This window comes from Hypomesus nipponensis, chromosome 9 (assembly GCF_054491055.1).
Source record: "Hypomesus nipponensis isolate SF chromosome 9, ASM5449105v1, whole genome shotgun sequence".
Lineage (NCBI taxonomy): Eukaryota > Metazoa > Chordata > Actinopteri > Osmeriformes > Osmeridae > Hypomesus > Hypomesus nipponensis.
Genome location: NC_140369.1, coordinates 25012306 through 25031712, shown reverse-complemented (window position 1 = coordinate 25031712; position 19407 = coordinate 25012306). Strand labels below are relative to the sequence as shown.

Genomic DNA, 19407 nt, shown 5'->3' with positions numbered 1-19407 from the left:
GGTCAGGTGTTGAGGGGGAGAGGAGATGATGTGTTCAGCACAGCCTGGAGGGGGTCAGGTGTTGAGGGGGAGAGGAGATGATGTGTTCAGCACACAGCTTGGAGGGGACTCTGGTGTTGAAAGCTGATCTGGAATCAATAAACACTCTCACATAGTTCCCCTTCTCAATGTGGATGTCTCAGCCCGAGCTGCTCTAAAACATGTCAGGACTGCAGGGGGTCTGGGTAGTGTTATTAGGTGTGGTGGCTTTATATCTATCTACATCCTCCAGGTACTGCCTGCATACTCTTGCCACATCAGGCCGGGCATTGTCGTGCATCAGGAGGAACCCAGGACCTACTGCACCAGCGTAGGGTCTGACCATGGGTTCAAGGATTTCTTCCCGATACCTAATGGCAGTCAGACTGCCGTTCTCTAGCCTGTAGAGGCCTGTGCATTCCCCCAATGGATGTGTCTCCCCAGACCATCACTGACCCACCACCAAACCGGTCATGCTGAATTAAGTTGGAGGCAGTACAGTGTTCTCCTTGGCTTCTCCAGACCCTTTCATGTCTATCACAGGTGCTCAGGATGAACCTGCTCTCATCTTTGAAAAGCACAGGGCGCCAGTAGCGCCAGTTCTGGTGTTTTATAGCAAATGCCAATGGAGCTCCACGGTGCTGGGCAGTGAGCACAGGGCACACTACAGGACGTTGTGCCCTGAGGCCACCCTCATGAAGTCTGTTTCTGATGGTTTGGGCAGAGACATTCACACCAGTGGCTTGCTGGAGGTCATTCTGTAGGGCTCGGGCAGTGCTCAACCCAGGGCCGGCCCACGCTTTTATGGGGCCTTAAGCAGAATTGATTTGGGGGCCCCTCCAAATTTGTATAATTACTATTAATAGATGTTCGAGATCAGGAGAAAGTACTGGCTAAATGTTCCTTGTCATGACTACAAGGAGAGCTCCAACTATGAACTCTCTAGTCTGCGTGGTCATGTGTTAGGAGCTGTGAATCTCTTTCTCTGAGACTGTTGTAACGTCATTACTGCCTGACTGTCACTATCTATGTTTACATTCTTGTGCCCTATAAAAGATGGTCCTCCGGCCTTCAGAGCGGGGAGAGACATGATTGAGACCTCAGCCTGGTGTTGTGTTGTCATTTATTGTCAGAGGTCTGGTTTTCTCTCCCAATCTGCAGATTGATAAATACTTATTAAAATCCAGAACTCAACTGAACTTAGTCACTCCGTTTATGAAGAGACGGACAAAACACGTGTTTTGATTTATGGCGTGTTACATTTCTTCAATGATTATAAAAAGATGTTCATGAGAAATCTCTATGTATGTGTAGCCGGTGGGACTGTGAGTGTAGGGAACTTTTATTTTGACTCACCTGTCACCTTTCTCCTGGGTTGACGTCACTAGTAGGGGCTGGGTTTGGTTTCCAATTAGTTCAAGTGGGGACAGGCATGGAGATATATAGACCTTGGGTCCCTATGGCGGGAGCGTGCATTACCGATTGTGGAGTGTAGCCGTGCTCTGGAGTGGTGTCTGCAGCGGTATGTTGGAAATGACTCTCTTGTCCCGTTCTTAATGTCAGTGTTAAGTGAACTAAGCGACGTTCTACCTCTGGTTAGGTAGCGTGTTATTGAGCGGATGCCGACAGGACCGCGTTGAGCGCCTCCGGATCAAGTGTATCAGGTATGTTGCGTCAGCTGCTTTACGTGTTTGTTTCTTTGTGTTTTATATGTAACTGACGGTAACAATTCACTTGTGCGTGGGGGTTTGCTCACCCGTAGTGCAGTGATGATTTTACTGACAGCATATAGACGCCAGGTGCAAGACGCGCTCGGGTGCAGTGTTTAGACCACGGAGGTACGTTGGGCCTATAGTGTGTACGGTAAAGGGGACATTTGACTGAGTGTTTGCTTCTAGTGGAAGCCAATTGGGCTTGCAAACACTGTTCCCTTGTGTTTGGTTGTTTGCATGTATGTACGGGTGCTGCTTTTAGAAGTTTATATATTTTTTCCCCTCTAGCCTGGGGGCCTAGTGGTATATCTGTGGTTAGGAGGATAGTGTGAGCCACAGGTTTGAGGGTTTCTTTTTTGTTTGTCCTGTTTGTGTTTTGTATCTGTCTCCCCTGTGTCATTTCCCTCCATCAATAGCCTGGGTATTAATTGGGCCCTAGATTACAGTGCGGCCAGTTTTTTCCTCTTGAGTATTGTTCTCACCTTCGACATGATGTGCAGTGTAATGCAGTGAAGCGTGAACCCCTTTTCTCAATGTGCCTAAGTGGTGCGCGTGCAGTGGTGTGGCCAAAGAGCTTGTAGTGTGCGTGCTCTCCCTCACGTGTGGTATAGGAGGCTGGTCCCTGTTAGTCTGGGTGTTGGTGGCTCTGGACAATTGCCCAATGGCTTGGCCACTCCCCATGAAATTCATTTAATGTATCGTCTATGTATTTACCTCTGACAACCAAGTGACACCTTGTTTTAACGAGAACCAAGAATAAAATTGATATTTTATATTTTTTCCAAAGAACCTGTGTTGGACCATTATTGGGACTGAGTTCCCCTTGCTCTTCCAGGGTAGCTCTAGGGGTGGCGTAGTCTGGTGGTAGGCCTAGTGAGGGCTACATATGTGAACTTGATTTGTAACAATTGTGGCAATTTCCTCCCACGCTTGTTTAACCAAAGCTAATTTGGGTAGGTTTCTTCTCCCATCTCCATCAGAATCAGAATTTGGTTTATTCGCCATGTAGCCTATGTTACACAAACACAGAATTTACTGTGTGTTACGCATCTAGGTCTCCCCTGTATGCGTTTGTGGTTTCTCCCTTGTGACCCCGCCAGGTGTTCCCTATGTGCCTGATTGCGCTCCTTGGTGTTCCCGCCTTGCCTGACCGTGGAGGAACCAATCAGCGGACGCCCGTTGCCTTACGCCTCCTGGTACAAAAGCCCAGCCAGTCGGATCCCCAACAGAGACTCTTTTGCTTTTCCATTTGACACACCACAACACGTCTTACATGCATGCATACACCTCGTTTTGTTCACACATTGACACAGTTATAGACATAATACAGTTTCATGTGAGTATGTGCTGCTGTGGGGGCAGTTGTTTTCTGTTTACTGTTTAAGTCTCTGTATACCTGTGTTTTGTACCTATACCTATGTCCCTGGGAGAAGGGGGGGGGGGGGCAGAGCGCCTAGCCAGACGCCCATGGGCGTAGAGGACACGCTGTCTATGCACACTAGGTAGAACTGGGCGGACCACCTTCTGTATTTTTGAGTTAGGTTCAGTTAGCCTAGAGGACTTGAGGCAGGCAAGGTCGGTCAGGGGTGTTTGTGATATTCTTTCATTTCTTGGGTCCGGCTCAGCCCCTTCTCCCTAACCCCTTCACCGTGTGTTTTTATTAAACATTTACGTTTGACGGTGGATTTGGTTGTCTGCGTTGTTGGTTGTCCCTCACTGTGCCTCACACTGCACCGACCTGCATGAGATCGATGTTACGGGTTTCTGTGCCACCTACCCTAGGCCGCTAGAGAAAAAATAATATAAATGTTTAGTTATTCAGATTTTAGAACGTTATTTCGATTTGCTTGCCAATAGCAGGTGATTGGTAATAGATTAATGAGTGGTTCTCAACTGCCTTTTTGTGTTTATGTTGGTGTGCTTCTCAAATACCATTTGAAGTTACATATAATAAGAAACTGACAATGTGACATGTCCATTAGTCAAGAGAAATGTTAGATAGAAAAGGGGATGCAGTACATACAGTAGATAAGGAGTTTGGTGTAATTTAATATAATTAAAACAGCTGTCTTCATTCAAGGAATAAATCACATGTATTAGGTTACTGAGAGAACAGTCAGTCAGGCAGTCAGACATTCATGTAATCAAGAGTCCAGAACAGTCAGGTGGTCATATCTGACCTGGGAGGTGAGGGGACAGCTAGCCTTGTACAGCTAGTCAAATTGTTAAGACAGTCAGGCTTCCGCTCTTGATAGAACATGAAGAAATCTGTTATGTTATCAGTCATAAGTCCAGATGGCAAGGTAGCCAGAGCAGTTTGCAAATGAAACTCACAGCAGCCTGGTCATTAAAAAGTCAGACAGTTTTCCAGAGTCCCAATTCTCACATAGTAAGACATGTATGAAGGCTAATGGGGGCACTGGGGTGGAATTTGGAGCTAGGGAAACCTGTTTAGAGTCTGGTGAAATTCAAGCAACCAATGACAAATATCTAAGTAAAAGCGCTATTGATACCATTGTAGACAGGTACAAGTTTCTCGATGCTTGGAATACTTTTCAGGATATAAACCCATCAGTGCAGTGTTTTGCAAACAAACATCCTTCTAAGTTCCCAGTAGTCTGGCCTGTGTGGCTGACTGTTCTGGGCTGTGTGGTCCTGTCCTGGCCTGTATGGTACTTTGCTTGCATGTGTGGTTCTGTTCTGGCCCGTATGGTTCTGTGCTGACTGTGTGGCTGACTGTGCTGGCCTTTGTAGACTTGTTCATGCCTGTGTGGTCTTGTTCTGGCCTGTGTGGTTCTGTGCTGGCCTGTATGGTTCTGTGCTTGCCTGTATGGTTCTGTGCTTGCCTGTGTGGCTGACTGTGCTGGCCTGTGTGGTCTTGTTCAGGCCTGTGTGGTTCTGTGCTGGCCTGTGTGGTCTTGTTCTGGCCTGTATGGTTCTGTGCTGGCCTGTATGGTTCTGTTCAGGCCTGTATGGTTCTGTGCTGGCCTGTGTGGACTTGTTCAGGCCTGTATGGTTCTGTGCTGTCCTGTATGGTTCTGTTCAGGCCTGTATGGTTCTGTGCTGGCCTGTGTGGTCTTGTTCTGGCCTGTGTGGACTTGTTCAGGCCTGTATGGTTCTGTGCTGGCCTGTATGGTTCTGTTCAGGCCTGTATGGTTCTGTGCTGGCCTGTATGGTTCTGTTCAGGCCTGTATGGTTCTGTGCTGGCCTGTATGGTTCTGTTCAGGCCTGTATGGTTCTGTTCAGGCCTGTATGGTTCTGTGCTGGCCTGTATGGTTCTGTTCAGGCCTGTATGGTTCTGTGCTGGCCTGTATGGTTCTGTTCAGGCCTGTATGGTTCTGTGCTGGCCTGTATGGTTCTGTTCAGGCCTGTATGGTTCTGTGCTGGCCTGTGTGGACTTGTTCAGGCCTGTATGGTTCTGTGCTGTCCTGTATGGTTCTGTTCAGGCCTGTATGGTTCTGTGCTGGCCTGTGTGGACTTGTTCTGGCCTGTATGGTTCTGTTGTGGCCTGTGTGTCTGACTGTGCTGGTGTGGACCTCCATCAAAACAACAATGGATCACTATCTGCTACTCCCAAATCAGCCACACATGTTTGATCAGGAGAGCACAGGACCACGAGTAACTGACTATTAGGAGTATGTTGCATGGACTGATTCACTTAACTATAAAGTAATTAAAACAAAAGTAATAATATATCTTAAAGAGACCACAACACATTTTCCTTCAAACATTTTTCCTCCCTAAATTGCCCTCTCTGATTTGAGTCCTCTGACTTACACACACCACTGACCACCTGCCATAAACATCACTTGAACCAGCTATGCCACTCAGAACTTAGTGGGGGAGGGGTGAGTGAGATGTGCTGGAATCCAAATCAAATGTATCAAACTGCCACTTACCAACCTCTCAATACAACACAATATGCAGCCTTAGGTCTCCCAACTTTTATGACTGGCACACAAATGTTTATTTGGTTATGTTAGGAGAATATTCAAAGTGGCCAATTAATCTATACAAAATACATTTCATGCAATTACATCATTGCATAGACAATGCAATGCAAAATTTGGCTGAATATCCGAAAAAAAAGTGTAGCCATCTAGAAAATCTCATGAACAAGCTAAAAGTTGCATTATAAAAAAAAATCCTAAATATAATTTATTTACATGTGTAAATAAAAATCACAGTAAGATTGATAGTCTCTGTCAAGATTTCAGATCGCATCGCAGTGAGTTCAGAGCAGAGGGGGTGGGGGAGGGTATCTGCATAAAAGCGTCCGCTAAATTACTAAATGTATCGTTTTCAAACTGCCACTTACCTCCCAAAGCCACACAATATGCAGCCTTAGGTCTCCCAACGTTTATGACTGGCACAAATGTTTATCTGCTTATGTTAGGGGACTATTCAAAGTGTGCAATTCATTAATTTATTCCAAGTACATTTCATGCAATTACATAATTGCATAGACTATTCAATGCAAAGTTTGGCTGAATATCAGATAACAATTTAGAGTTAAGTCACTAGTCCCTAAAATCTAATGAGCAAGCTAAAAGTAGCATTATTCAAAACCTTTTCCTGAATTTGTACATATAGAATTCATCAACATCTGTAAAACAATCATCTGTCAAGAAGTCAGATGGCGAGTGCATGGCAGAGGGGTGGGGGAGGAGTGTCGTTTTCAAACTGCCACTCGCCCAACGGCGTTTCGTGCTTCGCGGAAAATATTAACAGGCAGAAATGTGGTCAACAGTTACAGCAAGCATCTTATAATCGATTTAATAGTGTTGGAAAAGGCGATATTTTCAAAGAGTGGCAATGCAAATGTGCGCACACATTCCCAGCTAACACATGACGTTGCGGCAACGTTGCCAGTAGGTGCTCAGTTGGTAACCCGCGACGTTACCTTCTGGCAACGTCGTGGCAACGTCGTAGCAACGTTATAAAGGGAATGTTGCCAGTTAGTCCCATGGACAACGTTGCCGCGACGTCGTACCTTGGTCGGCTGGTTACGTTATTTTTAGACCTGTTGGCAACGTTGCCGCGACGTCGTACCTTGGTCGGCTGGTAACGTCATTTTTAGGTCCGTGGGCAACGTTGCCGCGACGTCGTACCTTGGTCGGCTGGTTACGTTATTTTTAGACCTGTGGGCAACGTTGCCGCGACGTCGTACCTTGGTCGGCTGGTAACGTCATTTTTAGGTCCGTGGGCAACGTTGCCGCAACGTTGTACCTTGGTCGGCTGGTGACGTTATTTTTAGGTCCGTGGGCAACGTTGCCGCGACGTTGTACCTTGGTCGGCTGGTTACGTTATTTTTTGGTCCCATGGACAACGTTGCCGCGACGTTGTACCTTGGTCGGCTGGTTACGTTAATTTTGGTCCCGTGGACAACGTTGCCGCGACGTCGTACCTTGGTCGGCTGGATACATTCATTTTGGTACCATGGGTTAAGTTGCCGAAGTCGCTCTTTGGTCGCAGGACAACGGATCTCGAGTGCAGTGGTTTATCCATGGAGAGATCACACTGGACAGCTCTCAGTTCTGACACTTTTGTAATGTAGCAATAGTCTACATGAATTTCAATCACACAATATTAAATGTTGCACCCAGCACTTATAAATGTAGACAATGGGGTTTCCCAGATTCGAACGTTCTAAGAGCGCTCTAGAATGCTCTTGGAACGTTCTTAAGAAGCTCTCAGCGTTAAGAGCTTCTTAACGAATCTGGGAAACCCGGCCAATGTATGTAATTCATGTGCAGCTCAGCCCCAGCATGGTCATCAATTTTCTAATATGCAGGAACATAGCTTTAATAAATAAAAGACTGAATTTGGAATATAATCTTATATTCTTAGCCTTAGGCCTATATTAAAATAAGTATTTCATTCTTTACATGTACAAAAACAATCAATGTGTGATGTGTAACATGATTAAGCAAACATTCTTTGTCCAGCACACCAAAGCTGTATGACACACAATGCAAATTTGAGCTGCAATAATTTAGTAATACAAAATTGTTAAATGTGACCAAAAGGCAAGCGATTCTTAAGTTTAATTTCCAAAGACAAGTCAGAATATTACAATTCTTTGCGCATGCCCATTTCAAGGCATCTCTGAAACTGGGATTTCAGAAGAGTTTGCAGGGATTCCAACTGAACGCATGGATTTCAACTGGAAATTAGCTACTTCAAAGGTGAGTTTCTTTACAGAAATAGATTTAAATATATAAACATATTTTCTGAAATTGGATGGAGCATGCTATTACGTATAGGTTTGAAATTTAGGCTATTTAGCCTGGTTATCTGTTTCAGATTCACATTGTTTACGTTAGGATTTCGCTAGCTACTAGCTACCCAGATAGCACACATACGTCGGGCCGACGTCGGCTTAAGATCGAAACGTCGTGTTCTATTCATAACGTCGGATAAGCATCGGCAAATGGTCGGATTTCTTCTCATATCTGGGCTCTATTTCAAACGTCGCAGATACGTCGGCTCATCGTCGGCTCATCACTGACTGTTTCAGGAAGAACGTTCCATTATGCTCATTCCGTGTTGTATTGCAAGCATTTCTAGAGCCAGAGACTCGCGAGTCAGAGGCGTTCACTTTTTAAACCGTCATTTATCTTCACAAACAAGGAGCAGTCGTTGTTAGGTAAGTAGAGCTAAATGAAAGTAGAAACATATCAAAACGTTTTGCGATAAGTAGCCTATGCCTACAACAATGTGTAAAGTTACTGTAATTAGCTAGGTTTGAGTGAACGTTATGCTACAGAGCTAGCGCAAAGGGACCCCAACCGGCTAGGCTAGTTCGACACTGGTCAGACATTTTACCAAAATGTAGCTACTAAATAGAGCAAAATAAACATACACTATACATGTTATGTCAAAGTGTTGTATTGTAATAAGTAACCTAGGCCTTCATACACATCGGCAAATACATTCTGGTTTAACAGTGATATGTCGGATTGTGTTTCTTCTAATTTCGGCAGTTAGCTACTGTAACCATGGCAGTCAAGACAGTCAGAGGGCGGCGGAGACCAATGGAAGACGCAGAACTGTAGGCAAAGCTGTATGTTTCTCTGTTCCGTTGATCTCTCTTTTCTGTGTTGGAGTTCTTTTAAGAGCTTGATGACATCAACATCCAGTCTGATAATAAAAGATCGTTAACTTGAATTGTGTCTCTTCATTACCCACATACAGAAAATCCAGGTTGAATCAAGTAGCTACTGCTATGTTCATTTGCTAAGTGACATTTCAGATAGATAGTGAAATATTTGCTGTCTGAGAGATCCGACCTAAATAAATAAATGTAGAGTTAAGAGGAAATATCTGTAGAACGGCCGGTTGGTACAGTTTTGATTCATCGTCCAGACATCGTCTGGAGGTCGTTTTCGATCAATTGCCGACGTCTCGGCGACGTCTTGCCAATGTGCAAACGATGTCCATACGACGTCGGGCCGACATATCTTGTATACATCGGCCCGACGTCGGCCCGACGTATGTGTGCTATCTGGGTAGTACTAGTAAAGCTAGTATAATGTATTGTAGAGTTAAGGCTAAACCCTCCAGAAAGTTAAATACTGAAAATACATACAAAATTTAGCGTCTCACAAATCACCCACAAAAGAATCAGTGAAAATAAACGTTCAGAACTGTTAGAAAAAACCTTGTCCGAAAATAGTTTATTTAGCCCTGGAAGACTGTGGAGCTAGCGTGTGGCTGATCACGTTTTGATCAGTCGGTCATTGGCATGCACAGCAATGGCGTCTATAAAAGTATCATGTCACTAATTCTTCCAATTTGTACATGCCATCTGTTTTTGGATAAGTTTATTCGTTTTAACCTTAAGATGCGTGAGTTTTTCCAGAGCTTCCACGAGTGAGCTTTTTCCAAAACGGCAGCTAGGTAGCTTTTATTAGCTTCCGTTACCTAGCAACCTAGCATAATACTCGTAGCAATGCTCCTACCTGCTAGTGTTACTTGTTAGCCTACTAATTGTAAATTTTGAAGCCATACTATAGCGTTTGTCACATTGTTTGTCTATCGGAAAATAGTCGGTTGTAATGTTCAGAATCACACGTGTGCGACGCTACGCTGTGGGGCCCTGCTTTCGAACGATCACACATGTGCGATGCTGATCCTATTATATTTATATCAAAATGCTAATACTATGTACTTAAACTACATTCCACTTTCATTTCTGTACAGAGTATCCTACCACCGTCACACAGCCTAGCACTGTGTCCCTGGGAAATTATGGTAAAGTAATGATTGACCGTTTTTAACAGTGACAATAATTGTATGAACCATGGCAACCCTAAAGGCTATGTTTTGAAGCAAAAGCATGACTGAAAACTTTTGCATCACCAGACCCCTAGGTGTCAACTCTGGTCTGGTGGAGGAGAACCCATATGGGGTCCAGGAAAACAGCTGGCAGCCAGGCAAGTGCAAACATAAGACACTCAAAGCTTCTCAATAGCACTGCCAACTCATTGTAAGGCATACTTAAGTTGTTCTGATCGTGGCAGGGGGATACATATTTGTCAAAACAACAAATGTTGTCTTACTAATGCTTTGTATACAACCATTCAAGGTAACATGTGTTATTTACATCAATGTTACAGCTAATCTAGAAGAACCACAGTGTATGCCAATCATGTTAACTCTTGTAAACTTGTTTTACTTGTCTTTACTGACAGACACATTACAGGTTATGTTCCAGAAGATGGAGACATTGGTGGAGAACCAGCGAGAGGCTCTCCTATTCAGGCGACGACAGGGCAGACACGCTGAAGAGGTGCCAGTGATGGACCTACAGGTGGCCCAAACACAGGCTGAACTCCAAGACCTTGAGGAGCGCCTTAAGGTGCTGGAGTTCTGAAAGAGGTAAGTGTTTTGAGATGCTGTGAACTATGGCTTACACGCAGTGTTCAACGTTCAAATTGGTGCTAACAATAAGTTCATGACTTCTAATTGCAGATGCTGTGATGAAGTGGAAGACAGGATTAGGAGAGAAGGCTGTGGAGCTCCTCACAGCGTAGACACTCAAACACGCCCCGGCAGCCCATTCAAAACAATCCAGGTGAATGAATGATGATGGCAGCTTCCCAATCCAACATTTCACATGGCTATGTGACCAAAAACTAGAATCCCATAATATTTTTTTGATGTATATTATTCTAGATGTGATTTTTTTATGACTTGTATAGCCCCTTTCATCTGTGCAATTATGTTGATAGGACACTAACTTATTTTGTGCTTCATTGTCAGGGCCAACAGACAGGACCTGTAGCGGGGACTGGCAGAAGATTTTCATTCACTGTTTGGCACTTTGTTTGAAATAAAATGACTGAATGTTACATGGAAATGCTGCCTTGTTTATGATTAACTTGAGTTACACACCACACAAACATAGTCCTCCTGAAGTTGGCTATGTAGCCTATTATACAAGAACAAGTAGCATTTGGGGCAAATGAGGTCTGCATATGAACCGCTCCAATATAAGCAATAGAATTGAGAAATATAGGTTAGTAATTAACGTCGCAGTTACGGACTGGCAACATCGGAAAATTACGTTGCAAGGAGGTCGCGGTTACCGACTGGCAACGTCAGAAAATAACGTTGCGACGACGTCGCGGTTACGGACTGGCAACGTCGGAAAGTTACGTTGCTAGGAGGTTGCGGTTACGGACTGGCAACGTCGGAAAATAACGTTGCCACGACGTTGCGGTTACGGACTGGCAACGTCACAAGATGACGTTGCGGCAACCTACTGGCGCCCCACAGATGCACGGTCCCGCAACGGCGCCAAAGACGTTGCGGCAACGTATGTTTGGTCAACGAGTAACGTTGCGGCTACGTAAGGGCAACGTAACTGTGTTAGCTGGGTTTATGAATTATTTGACCTGATGCACATCATAATGCAACTAAAGCCGAACCCCGAACATTTTCGCAAATTTATAAATCTTGGCCAGACGTTTTTTAATGGTCCCAAAATGTGGACATGTACAGGAATAAAAACTAAAAAAAGTCATGCCAAAATCGCCATTGATTTTTATAAATGTTATGTTTGGCTAGATTGTAATAAACTTTGAAGTAGCAGCCGTTTTACTTTTTTTGCCCAAGCTCAAATATAATATGTGAGTTGTTTAGTAACTGATATAGAAGTTAATCCAGGTCTATGTATTGCATTTGGGTTGCCCAAATGAAGAAAAGCAGGTGGCTGCTTGTGGTGAAAATTCTAGCCAATCAGAAAAATCGCCCTGATTCGGAAACCAATCAAAAAAAGTCTCCAACTCAATGGGAAAATCCAACTGCAACACCAAGCCTGGCCTACAGGAGTGCCCTAGAGCATAGAGCCAAAACACAGTTTATGAGGGCCTACTACATATGTGAGGACTTATGGTGAAATTTGCAGAGGGGGATGCCTATGGTCATAGGGTGCCAGTGTAAGAGTTTGAAGTGATTTGCTTGTGAGGACCATCAAAAATGTCCTCACAAAGAAAAATGTCCTCACTTTAAAGGTCTTTTGTCAGGTTGTGGTCCTCACAAGTATAGAATTACAAACACACACACACACATGGACACACACACATGCATGCAAACATACACTATAAAAACTACATTTAGGACCAATAATGGGCTTCAAAGCAGGAGGGAGGGAGGGAGGGAGGGAGGGGACCTAGACACACACACACACACACACGGACACACACACACATGGACACACACACATGCATGCACCAATAATATGACTGGGCTTTAAAGCAGGAGGGAGGGAGGGAGGGAGGGAGGGAGGGAGGGAGGGAGGGAGGGAGGGAGGGAGGGAGGGAGGGAGGGAGGGAGGGAGGGAGGGAGGGAGGGAGGGAGGGAGGGAGGGAGGGAGGGAAGGGGAGGGGACAAGCTGTGTGATAGAAGACGAGCTGTGTGTTTGTTGGTGACCCAATGGACCTAGACACACACACACACACACATGGACACACACACACATGCATGCATACATACACTATAAAAACTACATTTAGGACCAATAATATGACTGGGCTTCAAAGCAGGAGGGAGGGAGGGAGGGAGGGAGGGAGGGAGGGAGGGAGGGAGGGAGGGAGGGAGGGAGGGAGGGAGGGAGGGAGGGAGGGAGGGAGGGAGGGAGGGAGGGAGGGAGGGAGGGAGGGAGGGAGGGATTGAGGGAGGGAGGGAGGGGAGGGGAGGGGAGGGGAGGGGAGGGGAGGGGAGGGGAGGGGAGGGGAGGGGAGGGGAGGGGAGGGGAGGGGAGGGGAGGGGAGGGGAGGGGAGGGGAGGGGACAAGCTGTGTGATAGAAGACAAGCTGTGTGTTTGTTGGTGACCCAGTGGACCTAGACACACACACACATGGACACACACACACATGCATGCATACATACACTATAAAAACTACATTTAGGACCAATAATATGACTGGGCTTCAAAGCGGGAGGGAGGGAGGGAGGGGAGGGGAGGGGAGGGGAGGGGAGGGGAGGGGAGGGGAGGGGAGGGGAGGGGAGGGGAGGGGAGGGGAGGGGAGGGGAGGGGAGGGGAGGGGAGGGGAGGGGAGGGGAGGGGAGGGGACAAGCTGTGTGATAGGATGATGATGATGTTGTGTCCTTGGGCAAGGAGCTTCACCCTACTTGCCTTCGGGGGAATGTCCCTGTACTTACTGTAAGTCGCTCTGGATAAGAGCGTCTGCTAAATGACTAAATGTAAATGTAAATAAATATGTTACACACTGTTGGGAAAATTGAAGATGTAACACATTTATCCTGTATAAGAATGATCCTGTGTTCAGCATTCCTTGTGTGTAGAGAGAGGCCTACCCCCAAATCTGAACTTTGGGTAACACTAGGCATATGTAAACAAGGAGACCTGGGCTGACCACTCTCTCTTACTGGAGAGGCCTTAAAAGATGTCTGGCCTTATCTGTGTTGGGTGAATCATGTGGTCAAGCTTACAGGGGTCGTAAACACGCACACACACACGCGCACCAGGTCTACGAAGGAGACAAGGAGCCAATGAAGAAGAGCCATGGAACATTTGCATGCCTTTGTCTTAACCAATGACTGTAAAGAGCGGTTCTGCTTAAATAGCTAGCTAGCGCAACATGCTAGCAGACAAACTTGTAGCACAATGGCGTGTGATGTTTTTGTCTCCTTGTGGGCCGGCCGCAAGCAATAAAGCTTTCTTAAACTTGTTCACCGACTGACTGTGCAATGCTTGATAGATTCATATTTCTGACACACACACACACACATGGACACACATATGGACACCAGATTTGACTCTAGAGAAAGCCACCACACTGGCGATACAGATGGAAGCTGCAGCAGAGCAAGTTCACTAAATGAAAACTGATGGCAATAGCGCTCCAGTGCAGGCTATACAATCCAAGCCCCACATGCCATAAAACTAGAACTTTCGTCCAGCTACTTCTCAGGCTGCTTCCCATACTGTTGCCGCTATGCCAACCTCCTCACGGCACAATTCCTGTTTTAGTTGTGGCTCAGACAAGCATTTAGCAAATTCTTCTCAGTGTCCTGCAGCTAGAGCAGCTAGAGCACAATGCAAATGGTGCAATAAAAGAGGACATGTTGCATGGGTGTGCCGTTCGGGTCCACAGAGCAATGTGCATGAGCTACAGCTACCCCATGTGACCATTGTGGTGCGGCAATATAGACACAGCAGAACCAGTGTCCACAACCAGCTGCATGGCCTTAGCAGGGGTAGTGGTAGTGGAAACAGTCACATCGCACAGCAGTCTCTTTGGTGCATGGGCAGAATTATCCAAGTACAGTCCAGACCATACTGTACTGTGATAATTCTGCCCGGTGATGTCCACAAACACTGCAACACATACGGATACCAACTCCCCTGGATTGGGTGTGCTTGAAGTGAAACTTGATCCTTCTATCAGACCTGTGCGCCAGAAGCTGCGGCGCTTGCCTTTTGCCGTAAGAGAAAGCGTCTCTGCCGAGCTGAATCGCCTGTTGGATGCGGCCGTCATAGAGAAGATCGATGCCTCTACCTGGGTGTCCCCCATTGTGGTCACAGCAAAGAAAAATGGTGGAATCCGGATGTGTACTGATCTCCGGGAACCGAACAAGGCGGTGGTCGTCGACAGCTAACCGCTGCCTCACATCGACAAACTACTTGTCAACCTGCGAGGTGCTAAGGTATTTTCTACCATTGATCTGGCCAATGTCTACTACCAGTTGCCCCTCCATGAGGACAGTAGAGACATTACAGCCTTCATCACACACGAGGGGCTCTTCAGATTTCGCAGGGTGCCCTATGGCTTGGCGTCCGCACCCTCTGCTTTCCAAAAAAATGATGGCAACAATTCTACAAGGCGTACCTGGTGTTCAAAACGACCTTGATGACCTGATCATTTATGGTGCCACGCCTACTGCACATGACTGTAACCTTGAAACGGTCCTGCTGAAGCTAAAAGAGGCAGGTTTAGTGCTGAACGACAACAAGTGTCATTTCAAGCAGACTTCACTGCGCTTCCTTGGTCACGTAATCACTGCTGAGGGGATCCTGCCTGACCAAGAACACATTGAGGCACTTCTAAATGCCCCGCCCCCATCTGATGCAGCTACCTTGAGGTCTTTCCTGAGCCTTGTATCTTGGTACTCGAAATTTCTGCCAAACTTCGCTACAGTTGTTGCCCCTATGCGTGAGTGTGCCAAAGAAACAGACACATTCAAATGGACTGAAGCTGCTCAAAGCAGTTTTGATGAAGTTAAACAGCTCCTGATAGCTAGTCCAGCACTTGCCCTTTATGACCCCACACTCCGCTCAGTGATCTCTACTGATGCGAGTGACTACGGATTGGGTGTTGTGTTTGCCCAAATACAGCCTGATGGCACAGAGAAACCAGTGGCATTCGCGTCCCGCACCCTGACTGCAACAGAGTGCAAATACTCCATAGTGGAAAAGGAAGCGTTGGTATGTGTGTGGGCTACAGAAAAATGGCGATCATACTCATGGGGCCATTGTTTTACTCTGCGCACAGACCAGCAGGCCCTAACCACTCTGCTTACGACCAAAGGGATAGGCAGAGCTGGGATGCGTGTGGCTCGCTGGTCTGCACGCCTACTCTGCTTTGACTATGACATTGTGTACCGTCCGGGGTCTCAAAATTATACAGCAGATTGCCTCTCTCGTCTTCCCTTGCCTCGGCCTGCTGACCCTTCTGCTGATGTGGAGCCTGAATTAGTGGCTCAGATCTCGTCCACGCTACATGCTGTAGTGAGGTCAGCAAGACCACACAGAGCCAACATCTTGCCACACCTGAAGAGTGATTCAATCACATCAGACAAACCTAATCAGCCCTTGTGACACCCTCAGTATGCTGATTACCCACCAAACGCCGATGCAAAGGAACCATAGAATTGGGGGGGGACCTCCCCAATCTCAGCCCTCCTGCTAGCTTGCAAGCTTCAAAGGGGCTTCTTGAGACAACACGTCTCCAGCAACCATTTGCATCTGTTTGGCGGCAGTTGAACAAAGAACATACCTTAATCAGAACTTTTGAGGAAAGTTCTTCAGACTTCACCTTTACCACGAGAGTACAAGGTGGAGAATTATGAGAGGGATATTTGTGTCATGTTTGTTGCTTTGTTTTAATGTTGTGTTCACTGAAATCTTGATTCTAGTAACTACTCCTTCTTCCTGAAAGATAACCATGTCATTCTTGGTATCTACACAAAGCTCTCATAATAAAACAATCATTCAACTATATTTTGTAACAGTACCAAGATGTCCAGAACAATATTTGAATGATCTTTTGAACCAGCCAGAGACCAGATCACACCTTTGGTAGGTGTGAAGGAAGGAGGGGGGAGTTGACAACCCAGCTTCCCCCAATCAACGTCTGACCCCAGACAGGTCCTCCCTCGAACTCTGAACTGTATAAATATCTGAGATGACCATCAATCTCGGACTCCAGCGAAACCAACCATGGCATGAACGCCATCGGGATTGGCGTTCCAAAGGACGTCTCCAAGCTTCTCCTGAGATTCAACTTTATAGTGATCGCGACACTATCTGGACGTTTCAACAGAAGAACCAAAAACGCAATTATCATTGTGACTTGACTGAGTTCCCGCAGACTCAGCCACATGACCCGGCAGCGCAGCCGCGCTTTCACTTCCGATTCTTCAAATGGACCTTTGGCGCAAACCGCCCTCAACCTCATTGATCAACCCCTGATCAAACGTAACTATGGCTAACGCTCTTTCCTCCCCGACTTGGCATTGGCGTGAGCTCTGTTTATGATTAGTAAGGATGTAATCATTGACTTACCATTTCTGTCTTTCTTTAAGTTAGTCCATTTCATTCTGTTCATTGAAACCAATAACTCATATCAAACCCATAATCTAACTTGTTCATAAGATCTGTTTACCTTACTTGAATAAATTCATTGTAAAGATATTTTGACGTGCGTGTTCACTGATGTTACGATTGGCTCTACACTTAGAACGAATTCATTCCTAAAGATGAGACTGATTATTACATGTTAAATATAGGATTCCCTAATGTCCTAAACCAATATTAGGGTGGTGCCCCGAACTTTATGATAAATTAAGTATTTCTATTTTAACACGAGGAAACCCCGCTACAATGCTCTTCCAGTGGCTGACTTTGAGGCTGCCTGCTCGTCATGTCCTGAAATGACTACTCTATGAGAACAGATTCATCGTGGCTGGCCACCCTCCATCAGAGCAGTGAACCAGGACGTGACTCCCTACTACAAGGTGAGAGATGAGCTCTCAGTTAAGGACAATTTCATTTTCAGGGGTTCAAGACTCATAGTACTGACCTTTGTACGCCAGATCTTGATAGCCTTGGCCCACGAGAGTCACCAAGGAGTGGTACGCACAAAACAGCGCTTGCGAGATCTATACTGGTGGCCAAGAATGGATTCAGAGGTCCAGACCTGCATAGCCTCCTGCGTTGCCTGCCAGTCAAATGACAAAACTGCATGTACTGACCCTGCTCCTCTGCAGCCTGTCCAGCTTCCCGAGGGTCCTTGGCAGAAACTTGGCCTTGATATTGTCGGGCCATTTGAAACGGCTTCCCCTGCCTGCCGCTATGCTATAACACTAGTGGACTACTATTCCAAGTGGCCTGAGCTTGCCTTCTCTCACAGCGCCACAACAGCAGATGTCATACAGTTCCTGATGTCCACATTCAGCCGCCATGGCAATCCAGAGAACATTGTTACTGACAATGGGCCTCAGTTTACGTCAGCTGAGTTTGCAAAGTTCATGGAGACACAGGGCATTCGACACATTTGCACATCGGTGTACTACCCTGCAGCCAATGGTGCTGTGGAAAGATTCCATCGTTCCCTGAGAAGCTGCCTACAAACAGCCATCCTGCAGACATGGAAAGAGGCTGTGCTGACCTGGCTTCAGGTGTACCGTGCAACAGCGCACGCTACCACCTCCACGTCACCCCATGAACTGCTCTACGGTCGTCAAATGCGCACAAGGCTGGACATTTTCCCACTGTCTGCCCTAGTGATGCCTTCACCTACTGCAGTGCGAAATACAGTTCAAAGGAATCAGGACAATATGAAACGCTACGCTGATCTAAGGCATGGTGCGCGTGATCCTCCATTTCAGGAAGGAGAGAGAGTGAGGATAAGGATTCCCCGTAAAACACCCAAAGCTCATCCCAGATTCTCTTCACCTGTGCAAGTGTAAAAGCGAGTGGGTCCAAACACCTTCCTACTAAGTGACGGAAAAAAGTGGAATGCAACTCACCTGGCCCACTTTCCACTGGGAACTGATACACATGCAAACAGCAACCCTCTACCACACTCACAGGCCTCTACACACACTCCTACAGACCATTCACACACTGCAAACAGCAACCCTCTACCACACTCACAGGCCTCTACACACACTCCTACAGACCATTCACACACTGCAAACAGCAACCCTCTACCACACTCACAGGCCTCTACACACACTCCTACAGACCATTCACACACTGCAAACAGCAACCCTCTACCACACTCACAGGCCTCTACACACACTCCTACAGACCATTCACACACTGCAAACAGCAACCCTCTACCACACTCACAGGCCTCTACACACACTCCTACAGACCATTCACACACTGCAAACAGCAACACTCTACCACACTCACAGGCCTCTACACACACTCCTACAGACCATTCACACACTGCAAACAGCAACACTCTACCACACTCACAGGCCTCTACACACACTCCTACAGACCATTCACACACTGCAAACAGCAACCCTCTACCACACTCACAGGCCTCTACACACACTCCTACAGACCATTCACACACTGCAAACAGCAACCCTCTACCACACTCACAGGCCTCTACACACACTCCTACAGACCATTCACACACTGCAAACAGCAACCCTCTACCACACTCACAGGCCTCTACACACACTCCTACAGACCATTCACACACTGCAAACAGCAACACTCTACCACACTCACAGGCCTCTACACACACTCCTACAGACCATTCACACACTGCAAACAGCAACCCTCTACCACACTCACAGGCCTCTACACACACTCCTACAGACCATTCACACACTGCAAACAGCAACCCTCTACCACACTCACAGGCCTCTACACACACTCCTACAGACCATTCACACACTGCAA

At 46.5% G+C, this 19407-nt stretch overlaps 2 long non-coding RNA genes across 3 annotated transcripts; both read left to right on the top strand.

Annotated features, from left to right (window-relative positions):
• The first annotated feature begins 1494 nt into the window (after nt 1–1494).
• LOC146273954 (uncharacterized) lies at nt 1495–3375 on the top strand. Its single transcript, XR_014766550.1, has 3 exons — nt 1495–1540; nt 1619–1682; nt 2831–3375. It is a non-coding gene; the product is annotated as an uncharacterized LOC146273954 (long non-coding RNA).
• A 4549-nt stretch (nt 3376–7924) lies between these two features.
• On the top strand, nt 7925–11094 carry LOC146273953 (uncharacterized). 2 transcript variants are annotated; one of them, XR_014766528.1, is made up of 6 exons: nt 7925–8379; nt 8717–9986; nt 10098–10168; nt 10427–10613; nt 10707–10809; nt 10998–11094. It is a non-coding gene; the product is annotated as an uncharacterized LOC146273953 (long non-coding RNA). The 2 variants fall into 2 exon arrangements; XR_014766527.1 differs by having other exon boundaries at nt 7925–9986.
• The last annotated feature ends 8313 nt before the right edge of the window (nt 11095–19407 follow it).